Here is a 21515-nt window from a genome sequence, read left to right on the forward strand (position 1 = left end):
TGGCATTGGAACCACTACATTCTTCCTTAAGTCTTACAGTACTTCGCTTGTGTCACACGTCTTGCACATTGGGTGCAATAATTTTGTCATGGCTGGCCCTATCAAGGACGTCGTATCTCTGAAGGAACATCGTCTGTGTGCTCTAGCGACCTTCTTTCCACCACAAAGGTCTCTCAATGCTCTCTTGAATTGTTCTTGCAGTATCATATTCCCCGTCTCATTTTCACCTGCTTAAAACGACTGCAGTATCGTACTTGAATTATTTTCAATTTGGTATGGACTCTGTATGTGTTCGCACTTTTGTCAGGCAGAAGGTTCTACAGATTTTACGGGTTTCAGCGTAAACATGTGATTCTACCTGACAATGAGAACTATGTTTGAGAAGTTCGAATATGAATGTATTCAAAAATGGTTCAAATGGCTCTGAGCACTATGGGACTCAACTGCTGTGGTCATAAGTCCCCTAGAACTTAGAAATACTTAAACCTAACCAACCTAAGGACATCACACACATCCATGCCCGAGGCAGGATTCGAACCTGCGACCGTAGCGGTCTTGCGGTTCCTGAATGTATTCATCGTAAAACCAGGACGGTTCTGAAGCAAGCACGCTAACTTATGTGCAGTATGTATTTGACCAACTCCTATTCATGCTGCTTGTAGTGAGAAACAATGCCAGTTTGCGCTGCTACTTGGTGTGCAAACAGAAGAGAAGGTGGATTTCGTATGCTCGTATTGTCACGGAATGAGGAAAGAAGAAATCTGTGGATACTTACAGTAAACAGAGTAGTTATAAAACACGAAGGAAAAATGCGTTTCCAGCTAACTAGTAAATTTCTCTGTAGATGCTCTCATGCTTTTCGAACACCTTTTTCACAAGAAAAATTCGAAACAGCTGTGAGGGATGCGTGTCGTTATAAATATTGGCCGGTTTCCTTTATTCACATTGAGTCTTAAAGTTAGAAGTGACTCCTTTCGTTTGTTCCTCTAGACGTCATTCGTACCATCGAGTGTTTCAATTTAGTGATTTCTGGATGCACTGCGTTCATTTAAAATTTCGTGCATATGACCAACAGGTTTTACGAAGGCTATAGGTACCAGTCCTTGCTGGTAATGTAAAATTTTGGCAATTTCTTTGCCATGGTTGTTCTAATACATGATGTCAGCTTCAATGGTATTACGTTTCAGAACGCCATTCTTTGTTCCGTTTCGCTATTACCATAAACTGTTGGGCGGACCAGTTGTTGGCACATATTTTTCGCATTTGTAGCTGCTTCCTTACCCGTCTGGATAGCCGTGCGTGCTAAAGCGCCGTTTTCGAAACGGGGAGGGGCCCGGACCCGCACTGAACGCGTCCAGTGAATACCCACGAGGGTCGATGTGCTGGTTAGCCTGGATGTCGTTATTAGGCGGTTTTCCACATCCCACGTATTGAATATCTTGCTGCTACCATATTCCTGACAAATTCACACGATTCACAAACATTTAGCAAACTTTCGCTCACTTTCACACGGCTAACACTACATGCAGACAGTTGGGGTACACGTATTCCGTCTCGTGGGATAGCGGGGTAACGACAGGAAGAGCATCTGGCTACCCCTTAAATTGAACATGCTAAATCCGTTAACAACCAGGCCGACTTTGCGCCGATGTGCGACAAAGATACAAAAAAAGGAAGGAGAAGATTTTTTGCTGTTTGCTTGAGCGCATTTCACACTAACTAAGGGCCCACTTGAAGATTTTTTTGCTGTACAAATTGCCTTAGCATATTCTCACTGCAGCTGCTGATGCGCTGTGTAAAATAAGACAGTGATCTTTCGTGTGGTGTATTATTCTTGTCAATTTTTACTTAGGTCGTTACTACAGTATAGTTAAATATTACGATATAGTTTAGTATTGTGGGAAGCACTATGAAAGCAATACAGGCTGAATCCGAAAATGGTTCTGCAAAAACGTCGTATAATTACTTTCTGTTATGCCGTCGAACAGTTGTCGACTATCAGAAACGGACGATAGTTTACAAATTTATATTATCCGACGTGACGTGTATTTCTTTTTTTTTTCACTTTTTGAACCTGACTTGGAAAACACTCAAATCTGTAGTCAGTGTTCTCGTTATGGCACTGATTTATATGCTGAACAAATTCAAGAGCGGATATATCTAGGTGCGTAAGTAGTTTTTACATTCACCGTATGAGCTAGAGTTACTGTAAGCGTAAATGAAACAAGGGGATGCTTTATTGGTCTAGCAACGACCGGACAGTTCATAAAACGTTTACCACACACAACAAAGTCTTTCGTGACGGCACTGTAGTTTAAAAGCCAGGAACACTGAGGCTGCGCAAAACATGAAAGGCACATTAAAATCGAGAACTGGAGAAATCTGCAGTTGCTGAGCACAGCCGCACAAACAAACACAAAATATTATTTGACAAATGGAAGGTTTCTCCCATGTAACTACATATTGGGATTCTGGAACTAAAGAGCGTGTAAAAATGAGAATGTGCGAGAAGACATTCAAACGTGACAGCGGATACAAAAAAATGGCTCTGAGCACTATGGGACTCAACTGCTGTGGTTATCAGTCCCCTAGAACTTAGAACTACTTAAACCTAACTAACCTAAGGACATCACACACATCCATGCCAGAGGCAGGATTCGAACCTGCGACCGTAGCAGTCCCACGGTTCCGGACTGCGCGCCTAGAACCGCGAGACCACCGCGGCCGGCCAGCGGATACAATCTTAGCTGTGCACGGAAGCGAGCTTTCCATGTAGAGAAGAGTCAGATAAATTCGTTGCAATATACACGCTATTTCGGGAGCCTTTGCATTACCAATGGAAACGTTGCACCGTCTGGGAAGTTGTACGTAATGACCACTAATCAGAAGCCGTCTATGGGCTATATAAGGCCACTAGCGCAGCAGTTTTGACAGTCAGTTACTCCTGACATAGATGATGGAGCTACTGGATTTTTTTTTCCTTTATTGAATTTCGATTGCCCCGAAGGGGCCGGGTTGGCAGCAGCTTATTACGTTGCTCTTCAGCCTACAGAATTTTTAAAACATAAGAATAATATAAGAAACGATAAAAGCAGGCGATAAAACGGCGAATTAAATTGTAAAACGGCGGAAAATTGTGGAAAGTGAAAACATAAAACAAAGGTTTGGCGATGCTAATAAGATACACAGGAAGCGGACAGGTAAAATAGTGGACAGACAATTAGAAATCACGCCAACAGTGGTTTCTGTTTGCAAGAAATATAAAAATCACACCCAGCGACAGTATGATTTCCGTTCGCAACACTTCGGAAAAGACGCACCACACTGAACACTCACTGAAAACACTGCACTAAAAAGTCGGCACGAAGATGACACACCACAACTAGGGCAGATTGGATGGGGGAGGGGGGGGGGAGCTGGACAGATGAGGGGAAAAGGGCTACTCGACGGAAACTCGAGGTTTTACACTGCACTGACGCGGCAAGAAGTCCGAGAACGTTTTATACACGTTTACTATACTACTTTTCTGAATTTCATATCGTGTTCCTGCCGCAGCGCAAGACGTATTTCAGCTGACTTTTGCACTTTTCTATCGCCCGTCCGTACCTTTCGTCGCTGTGTGGACGAAACATCGCCGCCGTAGCGGCGTTGGCCACTCTAGCTCCGTACAGGTATCTGCAACTAATGGCGCGCTCGCTGAACGCAGCACTACAGTCACTGCGAAGTCTGGCTAGCCTTCGAGTGTTTTGGCGGGGGCGGTGTTTGTGGTCATTGCCACATGTGTACGGCTCGCCGAGAGCAGCCGCTGTGGCAGCAGGAGCGACTTTTAACTCAATTGCTGGCGCACGCACCACATACGGCGCTGATGGCGCACAATCAAATTAAGGGCAAAAGCTATGGCGGTCGCGTGGGCGGTCCTCTGCCAGTGAAGTTCAAGGCCGACGTCGACATTGGTGCAAAAGCGCTCCACATGTGGGCGCAACAGTGGCTGTCAGTTATATTGCCGATGGGCGAGCAATGGACGCTTTCTTCTTCTCCTTTAAAAAAATTAAATAGAGTGCATGTGTTGAGCCAAATGGGAACATATGTCAGATGGTTTTACCTCTGGGCTTGTCTCAGATTTCCATACTCACACATGTTTCCATCTGTGAGTGCTGAACGCCGTAAACTACAGCTTCCCCAAGGGGATTTGTGGGCACACCAACACTGAGAGGCGCTGCAGTTTGGAATCACAAGACCGCTACGGTCGCAGGTTCGAATCCTGCCTCGGGCATGGATGTTTGTGATGTCCTTAGGTTAGTTAGGTTTAACTAGGTCTAAGTTCTAGGGGACTAATGACCTCAGCAGTTAAGGCCCATAGTGCTCAGAGCCATTTCAACCATTTTTGAACCAACACTGAGGAAAAAGTAAAGGGAGGGTAAAGTCTGTGACGTAAGCCCATGACCGCAAATAGAGTGCAGTCTTTCTGTTCGCCATGCCACGAGCAAGGGGTGGAGAGGGGGTCTCCCGCCCAGGACGTTCTTTATCCCCAGCGAAGACCTCGCTGCTCATTGTGACGACAGGCTTATGAATGGACATACGTCAGTTCTCCAGGGCCTGGAACAGGGAAAAGTGTACTGCCTCTACCCAGAATTAAATCGGGGACCATGAAGGCCAGAGTCTGAAAGAAAGAAATCAGAGTTAAAAGTCCGTCAATATCGAGGTCATTAGAGATTAGAGACAGAGACCTCTTCCCAAGTCTAAAGCAAAATTCGATATGTTATCTAAATTTCATACGCAGCATCATATACTGTAATACGTACCAAAAGCAAAATCATAGCGTCCGCTATTATGCATTGAAAACTCTTGGAATTTTGCGCTATACCTTCCTTAAATGCCAATGTTATTGCAGGTATAACCATTAAGGAGATCATTCACCGAGCGAGGTGGCGCAGTGGTTAGACACTGGACTCGCATTCGGGAGGACGACGGTTCAATCCCGCGTCCGGCCATCCAGATTTAGGTTTTCCGTGATTTCCCTAAATCACTCCAGGTAAATGCCGGGATGGTTCCTCTGAAAGGGCACGGCCGACTTCCTTCCCCATCCTTCCCTAATCCGATGAGACCGATGACCACGCTGTCTGGTCTCCTTCCCCAAACCAACCAACCAACCAACCAAGGAGATCATTCAACCATTAAGGTGATACGTAGATTTATATTTAATGTAAAAATCCTTTCTTAATGAACAGTTTCTGTAAATTCGTGCGAGAAAGACTGAAAAGCTAAGGCAGAGCGCGTCACGCTGTACACGTAATGGCACTGCTCCTCCTCTACAAGCAGGCTACCAGCGCTCTCCGTGTGCACCCACAGACGCGTACAGCTGCGCTGGACAGCACAGCGAATCGGCAAGTTTCCTTCTGTTCTTACACTTGTTAGTTCAACTCAGCGCTCAGCCTGGTTAGATTCTTTTTGCTGTCCGCGGTAGCACTTCAGTGCCGTAAATTTTGCACCGTGTACACCCTACTTCACGTGCAAATTTAATAGTCTGTTCTTCCTTCTATACCGTAAACACACAGTAACTAAATGTTGTGTCTTGCTCATACAGCATAGACACAATGAGGTAGCTAGGTGCACGCTAAACTAACGCAGACGGGCTTGAAGTTCTGGAACATGAGACTTATTAATGAATAAGAAGAAAAGTACGTAGATGTTACTTAACTTTTATTCTCTTGTTGGAATGCATCTCTTGAATATTAGTACGCTATAAGCACTGATACAAATGGCGCCTTGCTAGGTAGTAGCTATGGACTAAGCTGAAGGCTATTCTATCTGTCTCTCGGCAAATGAGAGGAAGACTTGGTAGGTCTAGTCGCAAGCTATGTCGTCCGTACAACTGGGCGAGGTCTAGTCCGTGTCTTGTGACCTGCCATGTGGTGGCGCTAGGTTTGCGATTACACAGTGGCGACACGCGGGTCCGACATGTACTACAGGACCGCGGCCGATTTAAGTTACCACCTAGCAAGTGTGGTGTCTAGCGGTGACACCACACTAAAGACGTGTTATTTGCTATCTTTTTTACTGTTTCAGTTTCGGTGGCCAGTATTACACTTGTGGAGCCTCTCAGGACCAGAACTTGTTCTTCAGATTTTATTTCCTTTCTAGTGCTGTCATATACTTCTGATACTTGTCATTGTTCACATTCGACAAATGTAGCAGAGAAATTTATTACTGCAGTGGTAATTAGGGAGCGGGATTAGCAGAGCGGTCTGGGGCGCTGCAGTCATGGACTGTGCGGCTGGTCCCGGCGGAGGTTCGAGTCCTCCCTCGGGCATGGGTGTGTGTGTTGGCCCTTAGGATAATTTAGGTTAAGTAGTGTGTAAGCTCAGGGACTGATGACCTTAGCAGTTAAGTCCCATAAGATTTCACACACATTTTTTTGGTAATTAGGCCGACGTTTATGATTTACTATGTATACGTTTGCTGCCTCAGTTGCCATTATTTTTATCCCTACAATTCACTGATGCTGCAGTATGTGTATTGTAATGTTTACTGTACCTGTTACTGTTATTATGTACTGTTCATGTACTGCATGGAGAGCTGCATCAAACCAGTCTCAGGACTGAAGACCACAACAACAACAACATGTACTGCATCTACTGCTATGTTAACTCACTAACGTTGCCTATTTAGAATTAAGAAAGTGATTGAGATGCTCTAATAATGCGTGATGAAGTAAGTGAATCAGTGAACAAAAAAGAGATAAATTAGTTCCCTAGTGATATGTTTTCCACATAAATCGACAAAGGACCTCTTGTGTCACAGATGGAACCATGAGAGAGACACTGAAAATTTAGTTCAGGGTAGAAGAGTGCACAGACACTCAAATCCTTACATTTCCTCTTGAGAACATTAACTTCTCATTTTAGTTCTGTTTAAAGTCATGGGGATTTCTGGTCAGGCGAATATGGGGTACCATCAACAGAAGTAGAAAACAGTATAACGGGAGTAGGATTCGCTGCGAATAGGGAAGTTGGGCAGAGAGAGTTACAGGGTGACAATTCAGTTCAAAATGGTTCAAATGGTTCTGAGCACTCTGAGGTCATCAGTCCCCTAGAAGTTAGAACTACTTAAACCTAACTAACCTAAGGACATCACACACATCCATTCGAACCTGCGAGCGTAGCGGTCGCGCGGTTCCAGACTGTACCGCCTAGAACCGCTCGGCCACCCCTGCCGCCGACAATTCAGTGATAGGTTTGTTATCTCCAGATTCCTACAACGAGAGTCGTAAGCAGAAGATGAAGAGAGAGGAACTATGTAGCGAAAGTGAACTGGTAATTCAGTATGTAAAGGGAGATGAAAATTCAATAATCATTGTGGATTGGGAAACGAGAATAGGGAGAGGACTAGAAGAGAGGTTTACGGGAGAATACGGCCTGGTAGTAGAAATGAGAGAAGACAAAGGCTGAGTTCTGCAAGAAATTTCAGATGGTAACAGCAAATATTCTGTTCAAGAATCAGAAGGGGAGGAGATATACATGGAAAAGTCTCGGTACACGGAAATATTCCAACTGGATTACATCATGGTCACACAAAGATTCCGAAATCAGACACTGGATTTTAAGGCAGATACAGATATCATAATTTAGAAATGATGAAGAGCAGACTGAAGTTTAAGAGACTCTTACGGAAGAATTAATGTGGTACGAAGTGGGATGCTGAAGTGCTGAATAATGAGGAGACGCGGTTGAAGTTCGCTAAAGATGTGAATATATCGATAACGCATACCACAGTGGGCACTTCAGTTGAAAATTTGTGGACATGTCTAAAACTGAATATTACAGATACAGTAAGGCAAACATGGGTACCAGGAAGGTAACTTCGAAGAAATCTTGAATAACAGAAGAAATATTTCAAATGACAGACGAAAATAGGAAGTACAAAAATGGTCATGGGAAGTACAAAAATGTTCAAGGAAAGACGTGGTTACTTCGGCAAAATTAAATGCAAGGATGATAACATAAAGACTGTAGCAGCAAATCCACTGTTAAACGGAGAGGAGAGAGGGGATAGGTTGAAATATTACATCGAAGGCCTGTATGAGGGGAAGACTTGTCTGACAACGTGATAAAGAAGAAACTAGAGCTGATAGGGAAAACACAAGGGATCCCATATCATAGAACTTAAAAGAGCTCTGGAATATTTGAGATCAAATAAGGCATAACGGATAGATAATATTCCTTCTAAAACTAAACTCCTCCCGAACAGGCCATGAAGGCCCTACGGTACCGACCGGCCAGCCCATAGGCGTCACTGGACGCGGATATGGAAGGGCTGTCGGCACACCGCTCTCCCGGCCGTATGTAAGTTTCCGAGACCGGAGCCGCTATATCTAGATCAACTAGCTCCTGAATTTGTCTCACAAGGGCTGAGTGCACCCTGCTTGCCAACAGCGCTCGGTGGACTGGATGGTCACCCATCCAAGTGCTAACCCAGCCCGACAGCCCTTAGCTTCGGTGATCTGACGGGAACCGGTGTCACCACTGCGGCAAGGCCATTGGCATAATATTCCTTCGGCATTTCTAAAATCATTGATGGAAAATTTCCAACCAAGTGACTATTCAAGTTTGTGTTCAGGCTCTACGACACTGGCGATGCACCACTAGAGTTTTGGAAAAAGATAATCCGCAAAATGCCGATCATATCAATTGCAGGTAAGTACGAGGAGCTTAACATTACACGCACCCTGGTTGCTGATAAGAGCAATATAAAGAAGAGTGGAAAAGAAAATTGAGGGTACGTTATATACGATTATTCTGGCTTTAGGAAAGGTAAAGGCACCAGAGAGGCGGTTTTGATGTTTCGCTTGACACAGGAAGCAAGGGTGAAGAAAAATCGAGATACGCCCGTAGGATGTGTCGACTTACAAAAAGCGTTCGACAGTGTAAAAAGCTACAAGGTGTTCGAAATTCTGAGAAAAATAGGAGTAGGCTATAGGGAAAGACGGGTGATGTACAGTAGGTACAAGAACCAATATGGAACAAGCCCAACAACGAAGTGTTCTAATTAAAAAGGGAGTAAGAGAGTGTTGCTGTATTCTGCGCCTAATATTCAATCTATACATCGAAGAAACAATGGCGGAAATAAAAGAAAGGTTCTAGAAAGGGATTAAAATTTAGGATCAAAAGATAACAATGTAAGATTCGCTGATTACATTGCTATCCTCAGCGAAAGTGAAGAAGAACTACAGGAGCTGTTGAACAGTCTAATGAGTACAGACTGTGGACTGAGAGTAAACCATAAAAAGGGAAAACCAATTGGAAGTAGCATAAAGGAGAATAGCGAGTAACTTAACATCAGAAATTGTGGGCATGAAGTAGACGACTTTAAAGAATTGTGCTACCCAGGCAGTAAAATAACCCTTGACTGACGCGGCAAGGACATAAAAAACAGCTAGCACTGACAGAAAGAGCATTTCTGGTCATGAGAAGTCTACTAGTATCAAACACAGATCTTAACGTGAGAAAGAAATTACTGAGAATGTACCTTTGGAACACCGCACTGTACGATCGTGTATCATGGATAGTGAGTAAAACGGAGCAGAAGATATACGCAGCATCTGACATGTGCTGCTACAGAACAGTATGGAAAATTAGATGGGCTGAGGAAGGAGGAATAAGGAAGTTCCCCGCAGATGAAACGAGATTTTTATTTAATTTGACTGGGGAACTTCTTATAACTATTTATTTACCAGTAGAACACTTCTGAAAATAATTCAGGTAGGAGACTAAAAATAGGTCAATAACGCCGAAGATGTTGAAAGTGGTGAGGTTATGGCCGGGCTACAAAGTGTCTATGGAGGACACTGAAAAAAATGTTAAGGTGACTTTCCGCAGATAACGGCAGATTCGGATTCCATTTCATTTGCAACGATTTATTGATTACAGTGCAGTTTCAGCAATTGTGAGCGGTATTCTTTGATACCATCCTCACTGGCTGCATTCACATCACTTGAGCTAATTCAGTTCAGATAAAATCAGAAGGATACTCTCAATGCTCTCCCTAGAAATACGAGGTGTGGCTAGAAAAAAACCGGACTAGTACTGGTGAAACAATAAAACGAATGCAATAAGGCTGAAAGTCGCGTGGCCTGTCACGTGACTCTCGCTCCGCCTACTGCTCGAGTTTCATCTGCCTCCATCACTCAGTCTGCCCGTGGCGTCTGTTTTAAGTAGTTGACGTTTTGTCTGTGCGTCGGAAAATGTTGAGTGTACAGAAAGAACAGCGTGTTAACATCAAATTTTGTTTCAAACTAGGAAAATCTGCAAGTGAAACGTTTGTAATGTTACAACAAGTGTACGGCGATGATTGTTTATCGCGAACACAAGTGTTTGAGTGGTTTAAACGATTTAAAGATGGCCGCGAAGACACCAGTGATGACACTCGCACTGGCAGACGATTGTCAGCAAACTGATGCAAACATTGAAAAAATCGGTAAACTTGTTCGACAAGATCGCCGTTTAACAATCAGAGCAGTGTCTGAGTTAACAGAAGTTGACAAGGAAAGTGTTAAGCAGATTCTTCATGAAAGTTTCAACATGAACAAAGTGTGTTCAAAAATGGTTCCAAAGTGTCTCACAATTGAACAGAAGGAACGCCGAAGAATGATTTGTTCTGACATCCTGGAAAACATTGAAAGTGATCCCACCTTCTTACAAAATGTTATTACTTGCGATGAATCGTGGTTTTTTACTTACGATCCCGAAACTAAATGCCAATCGATGCATTGGAAAACTCCTGGTTCTCCACGACAAAAAAAAGCACGAATGTCAAAATCGAAATTCAAGGCAATGATGATTGTTTTTTTTTGACATCAAAGGGATTGTGCACATTGATTGGGTACCAGAGGGACAAACAGTGAATCAGCATTACTACATTAGCGTCCTGGCTACCCTACGTGAGCGAGTACGGAGAAAACGGAACGATTTGTGGAGAAAAAAGTCATGGATCCTTCACCAAGACAATGCCCCAGCTCACAGTGCGTTGTCAGTGATGACGTTTTTGGCAAAACACAACATTCCCATCTTAGATCATCCACCCTACTCACCTGATTTGGCCCCCTGTGACTTTTTCTTTTCCCTAAAGTCAAGTCAGCTTTGAAAGGAACTAGATTTGAGACTGTTGAAGCAGTAAAAGAAAAAGCGACGGAAGTAATGTATGGACTTACCGAAAATAATCTGCAGCATTGCTATGAACAGTGGAAAATGCGTATGGAGCGGTGTAGAGACCGAGGAGGAGAGTACATTGAAGGAGATGACATGAAATTGTAAATAAATGTTTTTTCCAGCATCAGTCCGGTTTTTTTCCTAGCCGCAACTCGTACTAGCGAGATTACAAAACCATGTCTCTTTCAACATTCGTATCTTGTGGAAACTCTAGTTTCATGTTTGCTTTTGGCTCTATCGTTTAAAAATGCCTTTCCTTGTTCCCTCTCCTCCTTCTGAACTACATCAATAGCCTTCACAACATATACGATTTTCGTAATTTACCCTCTTGAGTAATTGTATCACATTGCAGAAAGTGGCATCCGCGTTTGGTCTGATTAATTATGTGTGGCGCGGGATCCAGAGGGTATGTTGCCGAAAACGTAATCAACTCGTCGAATTTCTCTGTACTATCTTTCTGTCTAGAGCCCGTTGCCTTCCGCCACTAATATGGCAACTACTGTAACGATCATAAACTTGGCCCTATGTGGAAGCTGTTTCCCAACATTGTGATATTAGCACCAAATTCACCAAGTCGTTCACGTTCCACCGGTTGCTACTATCATGATAAACATCGACACGTTCTACAGCAGTATCATGTCCCGACGAAGCATGACGATCAGGAACGGCCATATAATATCATAGACATTACGACAATTTTGGTCCAGACAAACGCGATGGAGAGTATCACCGAAAGCTTCTGTTCTGATGCGGCACGAGTAGTGAGAGTGTTTTGTACCAGTGATTATGTCGGTGACTGAAGTGCCAGTCACCAGAATATCAACGTCTAAACTGTCATCTCCTATGGCAAATGTTTTCCATCAACATCATCGTTCTCCTAGGTGATTTTACGTGTACCCTTAATTTTAATATCTCGCTGAAGCACAACGATTCACGTGGTTGCTGTTCTTTCTTCAGCAAATGTCTTCTGCTGCACGTTTCAGTCCCAAACAATGCTGTGCTTCAGACATTTTACTTTCACTCCCTCGAAGGCACGTTACTATCTGACCAAGTAAGAGCTCCGTAATCTACATCTGGTATCATACTTGGTTCCATTTTCCTCTGCCATGCATTAATATTGCGGCGAGCTGTGCATGCAATGCAATGTGGCATAGCGGAAAGCATCGCTGGCTAACATGTGGCGGATTGCCAGTTCAAAACCGAACGCCAGAATTATTTATTATTAAGTATATATCGCTGCCGGGATGTTTTCGAAATATCTTTTGTTTGTATACTCTCCAATAGTCGTTGTTCGTATGAACAGCTGCACCCTCTGTCCAGGAAGTCACTTCTGTTCCGACCACACGTCGGTGTCAGTAATAAACGTGCTTTCAGTGCTAAGAGCTGAATTTCATGGACGTGCGTGTCATCGGATTTGGACTTTGATTCTCGTTTGAGGTGGCAATATCAGACATTTTCCATTTATTCTGTTTTGTTGTCCTTACCAATACTAATCTTAAGCCGGGTGCCTGCCGTTACGTTTTCTCCCGCTCAGTATTATCTAACCTTAACTGCTACCCTTAAGTTGTATCAGTTTGAAGCATTTTGTCGATGCATTTAAATAATTTTCAGCCCAAAAACTAAGACATCTGAGATGGTATTTGTACCTATTACTGTCATTCACTTGCAAAATTTTTTACAATGCTTTGCGATTATAAACAAGTACAGCTCCAATAGCTAGCACAAGCTATAACATCACCCCAGTACACGCAGTTCGAAATGGCTTTCCGTTTATATTCGCAGCTCAGGTGGCGAAACAAAGCGACTACGCAGTAAGTATAAAACAGAGATAAGTGCAGAAGGTCAACTGTTTCAAAGTGCGTGCCGCAATTTTATCAGTGGCGAATATACACTGAAGCCAAAATTATGTTACCGAGCGAGGTGGCGCAGTGGTTAGCACACTGGACTCGCATTCGGGAGGACGACGGTTCAATCCCGCGTCCGGCCATCCTGATTTAGGTTTTCCGTGATTTCCCTAAATCGCTCCAGGCAAATGACGGGATGGTTCCTTTCAAAGGGCACGGCCGACTTCCTTCCCCATCCGCCCCTAATCCGATGAGACCGATGACCTCGCGGTCTGGTCTCCTCCCCCAAAAACCAACCAACCAACCAAAATTATGAAAGGTAGATTTTAAAAGCCCGCTTGAAACTGCATGTAGTTTCGGCCGCTGCATAATAAAAATCTATTCAACCAACAAACACGAAATCACATTTTTGTTAGGGAAATGCGACCAATAAGGACAAAATTAGAAGAAAAATTAGATCCAACCATCCAATAGCAAACTATCTTGGAAATCAAGCTGCGCGTGGTGTTTGTAGTAGCAGTTTCATTTACATCGGTGTTAGCCACATGGCAACGTTTAAGAGAAACCCTCCTATGCACGCCCAGATGCCTGAATACCGACCTGTTAGTCTTAAATTGGTTTTATACTATTAACTGAGACGTATACAGGGTACATAACAATTAGGGTTAAATTATATGACTATAAAGATAAAAACGTTCACGTAAACAGGGATCCGTTGACGGATCGTTGCGAAATGCTTGTGAATATTTGGCTACGAGATGCCATTGACTTCTGTACGATACATTGTCGCAGTTAGTAGGAATAACGTAAACTTTTCGGCAAAATCCCCATCTAGCTGGCCTTCAATTATACCCTTATCCCATGAATTTGGTTTGTGCATTATGGGGCGCCCGCACATTTTGAGGCTGTTGTATGATAACATTCAACGCGTCAGTGTGCTCCAAGATGCGTAGCTCCATCAGGTTCTAGCTTGGCCTGACAGGTTACCTGACTTCAATCGAGTGGATTTTTTTAGTCTGGGGTCATCTCAAAACTGAAGAGGTACTTCCACCGATAATGTTGCACACCTGTAACAGCACACTCTACGCTCACGTCAAGACTTGGGACATTGTGTAAGATTGTTTTGTACTCAGTCGACAAAAGTCGTAGGATACGCTCTAATCTCGTGTCGGATCTCCTCTTATATTGTAACAAAGAAGCGCTCAGTCACAAATATTAAGTCAAAGTTGACCTGGTTTCGACGCTACTATGAGCGTCATCTTCAGAATTAGACTAACTGAACTAAAACATTAGGAATATAGTAAATTGAAAAAATTAAAGTTTGTACTGACTCTAAAAATTGCAGTACTTACAAGTCACATATTAAAAAGGATCTCAGCCGGAAAGGCGACGTCATGAACACTTGTCAGATGGCGAGCCGCTAAGGGCTGCTCGTACTGTGGACAAGGGTTGCAACAAGACTTTTTCCCACCACAGCACAGCAATTCGACTTGTCACGAACTAGAGATATTGGTGAAGTCACCTGCAGAAATAGTGAGCCGTACTGTCTCGACAGCCGTCAATAATTACGAAAGTGTTGCCGGTGAAGGATTTTGTGCACGACCTGACCTCTCACTGATGTCCCATACATGTTCAGTGGCGTTCGTGTCAGGCGAGGTGGGTGGCTAAATACACTCCTGGAAATGGAAAAAAGAACACATTGACACCGGTGTGTCAGACCCACTATACTTGCTCCGGACACTGCGAGAGGGCTGTACAAGCAATGATCACACGCACGGCACAGCGGACACACCAGGAACCGCGGTGTTGGCCGTCGAATGGCGCTAGCTGCGCAGCATTTGTGCACCGCCGCCGTCAGTGTCAGCCAGTTTGCCGTGGCATACGGAGCTCCATCGCAGTCTTTAACACTGGTAGCATGCCGCGACAGCGTGGACGTGAACCGTATGTGCAGTTGACGGACTTTGAGCGAGGGCGTATAGTGGGCATGCGGGAGGCCGGGTGGACGTACCGCCGAATTGCTCAACACGTGGGGCGTGAGGTCTCCACAGTACATCGATGTTGTCGCCAGTGGTCGGCGGAAGGTGCACGTGCCCGTCGACCTGGGACCGGACCGCAACGACGCACGGATGCTCGCCAAGACCGTAGGATCCTACGCAGTGCCGTAGGGGACCGCACCGCCATTTCCCAGCAAATTAGGGACACTGTTGCTCATGGGGTATCGGCGAGGACCATTCGCAACCGTCTCCATGAAGCTGGGCTACGGTCCCGCACACCGTTAGGCCGTCTTCCGTTCACGCCCCAACATCGTGCAGCCCGCCTCCAGTGGTGTCGCGACAGGCGTGAATGGAGGGACGAATGGAGACGTGTCGTCTTCAGCGATGAGAGTCGCTTCTGCCTTGGTGCCAATGATGGTCGTATGCGTGTTTGGCGCCGTGCAGGTGAGCGACACAATCAGGACTGCATACGACCGAGGCACACAGGGCCAACACCCGGCATCATGGTGTGGGGAGCGATCTCCTACACTGACCGTACACCACTGGTGATCGTCGAGGGGACACTGAATAGTGCACGGTACATCCAAACCGTCATCGAACCCATCGTTCTACCATTCCTAGACCGGCAAGGGAACTTGCTGTTCCAACAGGACAATGCACGTCCGCATGTATCCCGTGCCACCCAACGTGCTCTAGAAGGTGTAAGTCAACTACCCTGGCCAGCAAGATCTCCGGATCTGTCCCCCATTGAGCATGTTTGGGACTGGATGAAGCGTCGTCTCACGCGGTCTGCACGTCCAGCACGAACGCTGGTCCAACTGAGGCGCCAGGTGGAAATGGCATGGCAAGCCGTTCCACAGGACTACATCCAGCATCTCTACGATCGTCTCCATGGGAGAATAGCAGCCTGCATTGCTGCGAAAGGTGGATATACACTGTACTAGTGCCGACATTGTGCATGCTCTGTTGCCTGTGTCTATGTGCCTGTGGTTCCGTCAGTGTGATCATGTGATGTATCTGACCCCAGGAATGTGTCAATAAACTTTCCCCTTCCTGGGACAATGAATTCACGGTGTTCTTATTTCAATTTCCAGGAGTGTAATTGGATCGAGTTGTCAAGAATATTCTTCAAATCGATCGCGAACAACTGTTCAAATGGTTTAAATTGCTCTGAGCACTATGGGACTTAACTTCTGAGGTCATCAGTCCCCTAGAACTTAGAACTACTTAAACCTAACTAACCTAAGGACATCACACACATCCATGCCCGAGGCAGGATTCGAACCTGCGACCGTAGCGGTCGCGCGGTTCCAGACTGTAGCGCCTAGAACTGCTCGGCCACTCCGGCCGGCCGAACAACTGTGATCCGATGACATGGCGCAATGGTATCCACAAAAATACCATCGTTGTTTGGGAACATGGTTTGTTCACATGGTTCAAATGGCGCTGAGCGCTATGGGACTTAACTTCTGAGGTCATCAGTCCCCTAGAACTTAGAATGCACAAAAATTCCATCGTTGTTTGGAAGCATGGTTTGTTCAAATGGTTCAAATGTCTCTGAGCACTATGGGACTTAACTTCTGAGGTCATCAGTCCCCTAGAACTTAGAACTAATTAAACCTAACTAACCCAAGGACACCACACACATCTATGCCCGAGGCGGGATTCGAACCTGCTCTTTAAAGCCTCTTTAATGTACCTCAAACATCTCATAGCTTTGACAATAGAAATGCAAATGTCTCTACGTAGCAGAAGATGATCGGTTCAGTTGAACGAAAGGACCCAATCCACTCCATGTAAACACAGCCCACACCAGCTTGCACAGTGCCTTGCTGACGAGTTGATGGCTTCGTGGGGTCTGCACTTCACTCCAACCCAACAATCAGCTCTTGCCACCTGAAGTCAGGACTCATACGACGAGACTACGGTTTTCCAGTCGTCTAGAGTCCAACCGATATGGTCACAAGCCCAGGAGAGGCATTGCAGTCAATGTCGTGGTGTTAGCAATGCCACACCCGTCCGTCGTCTGCTGCCATAGCCAATGAACGCCAAATTTTACCGCACTGTCCTAGCGGATACGGTCGTCAGACGTCCCACATTGGTTTCTAAGGTTATTTCACGCAGTGCTGCTTGTCTGTTAGCACTATTAACTCTTCAAAAACGCTACTGCTCTCGGACGCTAAGTGAAGACCGTCGGTCACTGCGTTTTCCTTAGTGAGAGTTAATGCCTGAAATCTGGTACTCTCGGCGCACTGTCGATACTGTGTTCCTCGGGATACTGAATTCCCTACCGATTTCCGAAATGGAATGTCCCATGCGTCTAGCCCCAACTACCATTCGGCTTCAGTGTCTCTTAATTCCGGGCGTGAGGCCAGAATCGCGTCAAAAATCTCTTCACATTACTCACACGGCTGTAAATGACAGTTCCACCAAAGCACTGCCTATTTATATCTTGTGTACACGACACTGCAGCCATTTGTACATGTGCATATTGCTGTCCCTCGACTTTTCTCACCTGAATTCCTTAGTCGTTGCAGATAGAGATGCAACTTTACATCGACACATGGAAACGACCTATTAACAGGAAGGCGTGACCATATAGTTGCAGTATTTAATGAGCTGAATTAGAATGGACAAAGGGTGAAATCTGAGCCCTGTCAGAGAAGGACTTGATCGAGGAGTTCACATTTCAAATACGTTATCTGATCAAAAGTATTCTGTAGCGAACATAAATATTCATCGTGTCTACACCTTTGTGATGGTTTGAGCACTTCCTCAACAGCCGAAACCAGAGAAGATAGTGACAATGGATTGTAATGTTGTACGCTGATGTCTGGAGCAAAGTCAACATCTAACTCATCCCAAATGTGTTCGTTTGGGTTCAGGTCTGGCGTCTGGGCAGGCCAGTCCAATTCAGGAATGTTATTGACCACAAGCCACTGCCTCACATTTGCTGCCTTATCACGCTGATACAATCAATGATCGTCTCCGAAATCCTCCTCTGCTGTAAGCACTACACAATTCTGTAAAATGTGTCCTCATCCTCCTGCATTTAGCGTTGGCTTAGGTGCAATGAAGGAACCACACCGTAACGCGAAACACACTTAGTTACCGTAACACCACTTCCCCCTTACTTCATTGTTCATAGTGCACATGATAGCAGTAACGTTCTGCAGGTTTTCGCGAAACCCATACCGTTCCTACAGACTCCCAGGACGTATAGCGTGTTTGATCATTCCAAATATCACTCGTTTCCAGCCATCCACTGTTAAGTAATGTTAGCTCTTTAAACTACCTCAAACATCTCATAGCTTTGACAATAGAAATGCGTGGCTTAAGAGTAACTGTTCCATCACTGCACACCATTCTTTTCGACACCCCACGCACACGCATGCTGCTACCGAGACTCCTGGGAGCTCTTTGAAAATCATATGTAATTCGTCTCCCTGATGTCATTCGATTTTTATTACAAACCCCCTTCGCAAAGCTCGACAGTCGCTGTGGGCCAGTACCAGGGGTTTGCCTGACCTTGGTTACGTTGTGACTGTTCTTCCACGTTTTTACTTCACAGTAGTATCACCAACAGTTGACTTGGGCAGGTTTAGAAGGACTGAAATGTCGCTTGCCGGTGACATCCTATGAATAGTGCAATTTCGAAGTCAATTAGCACATTTCACCGACCCATTCTGCTCTTACTGCTTTTCTACTGACAGAACAATTCTCCCCGCCTCCTTTGATGCTGGCGGGTCTGCCTCTTGTCGGTTCCGCATTACGTACTGGCATCCGGGTAGTTCTGCTCACATAACGTACCTCGCGAACGGGATACAGGTCGAGCCATGCTCGCTGGAATATTTCTGCTTCTGTTGTTCTGTAGTTTCACCCATGTCAGATTTCGCTATTATTGTGGTATACTCTGTCGTGTTTCAAAAATTGGATCTGCTATTCATAACAAGTCTGCTCGTCCAGTGGCGTGTCAAGGCCAGATATAGCAGTACTGAAAAGTGTTTCAGTAAAGGAACAACTAAATCTCTTTTGTCTTGCTGTAGTCCCCTTGTTTTAATCTTTCTAACTGCAAATTATATGTGTGTATAGATTACCACGCTGACTGCCTTGAGGTCGCCAGCAGACACAGTAGTGCTTCACACGTGACGGAGTGTGTCCGCCGGCGGTCACATCGACGTACCAGCCCAGTAAAGGACAGGCCAGGCCAATTCACATTAGCAAGAATATTTGAAATCATATAAAATAGGTGCTGTACCCCGAGATCATTTGTACTTGTCCTTTATAGGTTAATACTTTGAAATAAAGCCTAGGGTGCATGAGACACGTCGCTTTGAAGTGTAACATATGAACTCAGGATACGATGACGAAGGTGACTGCTGCAAATTAGTTATCTTAAAACAAGAATTAGCAACATGAACTGGCTGTAAACAATAAGAAACTGGAAAGGAAAAAAAAAAGAAATGATGACACATACAGTATACAGTGAATGCGGCACACTCAAGGAGCAAGTCATTGTAGTGACAAGTGATGTGACAGGTAGCCCATCAGCCCAGGACTATATGCTAAGAAAATCAGATGAAATGAAACACTTGCCTCGCAGTAAAATTTCGCATCAATAAGTAATGTATCCGGCTGTGGCAGCAAAGCAGTCGCGTATTCTCGCTTGCAGACGATCGCAATGGTGTCGAACTGTTCCCTGCGATACATTCTCCCAAGCATCTTGCACCTTTTTTTGCAATTCAGCATTCGTTCTTGCAGCCTCTAGAGAACGAATAAGTGCTCGCGACATCATGTCCAAGAGGTGTTCAATTGGTTAGAGATCCTTCCTTGCCAGGACAATTGTTGTACACCAACATAAGGGGTGTCTGTGTTACAGTCGGTGGTGAAGTGGGAGTCCACACTGCGCGGGTTTTCAGAATGTCGTCTACAGATGAAGGAATCTTCCACAGATAACTATTTAAAGCAGCGACACACGAACAATGCACGGTGGCCAACATATGCAGCAATCCTCGAAACATCCTGTCGGCTTCTCACAGGCTCACAATGCGATCCGATTCAAATAGCTGAGGTTGCTGAAGAGGGGCAAGTAATGGTCGGCGAGGCGGGGTTGTAACCTAGAGTGAATGTTTCAAACACTGTTCAGCTACAGGGCGTTTCAAAAATGACCGGTATATTTGAAACGGCAATAAAAACCAAACGAGCAGCGATAGAAATACACCGTTTGTTGTAATATGCTTGGGACAACAGTACATTTTCAGGCAGACAAACTTTCGAAATTACAGTAGTTACAATTTGCAACAACAGATGGCGCTGCGGTCTGGGAAACTCTATAGTACGATATTTTCCACATATCCACCATGCGTAGCAATAATATGGCGTAGTCTCTGAATGAAATTACCCGAAACCTTTGACAACGTGTCTGGCGGAATGGCTTCACATGCAGATGAGATGTACTGCTTCAGCTGTTCAATTGTTTCTGGATTCTGGCGGTACACCTGGTCTTTCAAGTGTCCCCACAGAAAGAAGTCACAGGGGTTCATGTCTGGCGAATAGGGAGGCCAATCCACGCCGCCTCCTGTATGTTTCGGATAGCCCAAAGCAATCACACCATCATCGAAATATTCATTCAGGAAATTAAAGACGTCGGCCGTGCGATGTGGCCGGGCACCATCTTGCATAAACCACGAGGTGTTCGCAGTGTCGTCTCAGGCAGTTTGTACCGCCACAAATTCACGAAGAATGTCCAGATAGCGTGATGCAGTAATCGTTTCGGATCTGAAAAATGGGCCAATGATTCCTTTGGAAGAAATGGCGGCCCAGACCAGTACTTTTTGAGGATGCAGGGACGATGGGACTGCAACATGGGGCTTTTCGGTTCCCCATATGCGCCAGTTCTGTTTATTGACGAAGCCGTCCAGGTAAAAATAAGCTTCGTCAGTAAACCAAATGCTGCCCACATGCATATCGCCGTCATCAATCCTGTGCACTATATCGTTAGCGAATGTCTCTCGTGCAGCAATGGTAGCGGCGCTGAGGGGTTGCCGCGTTTGAATTTTGTATGGATAGAGGTGTAAACTCTGGCGCATGAGACGATACGTGGACGTTGGCGTCATTTGGACCACAGCTGCAACACGGCGAACGGAAACCCGAGGCCGCTGTGGGATCACCTGCTGCACTAGCTGCGCGTTGCCCTCTGTGGTTGCCGTACGCGGTCGCCCTACCTTTCCAGCACGTTCATCCGTCACGTTCCCAGTCCGTTGAAATTTTTCAAACAGATCTTTTATTGTATCGCTTTTCGGTCCTTTGGTTACATTAAACCTCCGTTGAAAACTTCGTCTTGTTGCAACAACACTGTGTTCTAGGCGGTGGAATTCCAACACCAGAAAAATCCTCTGTTCTAAGGGATAAACCATGTTGTCTACAGCACACTTGCACGTTGTGAAAAGCACACGCTTACAGCAGGAAGACGA

At 45.1% G+C, this 21515-nt stretch overlaps 1 protein-coding gene and 1 pseudogene across 1 annotated transcript in view; both read right to left on the reverse strand.

Moving 5' to 3' along the window:
- LOC126252171 (uncharacterized) overlaps positions 1–21515 on the reverse strand; it is a 306249-nt gene that overhangs the window by 63553 nt on the left and 221181 nt on the right. The window lies entirely within an intron of this gene.
- Positions 8424–8541, reverse strand: LOC126254501 (5S ribosomal RNA; annotated as a pseudogene).

This window comes from Schistocerca nitens, chromosome 4, assembly GCF_023898315.1.
Source record: "Schistocerca nitens isolate TAMUIC-IGC-003100 chromosome 4, iqSchNite1.1, whole genome shotgun sequence".
NCBI classification, from domain to species: Eukaryota; Metazoa; Arthropoda; class Insecta; order Orthoptera; family Acrididae; genus Schistocerca; species Schistocerca nitens.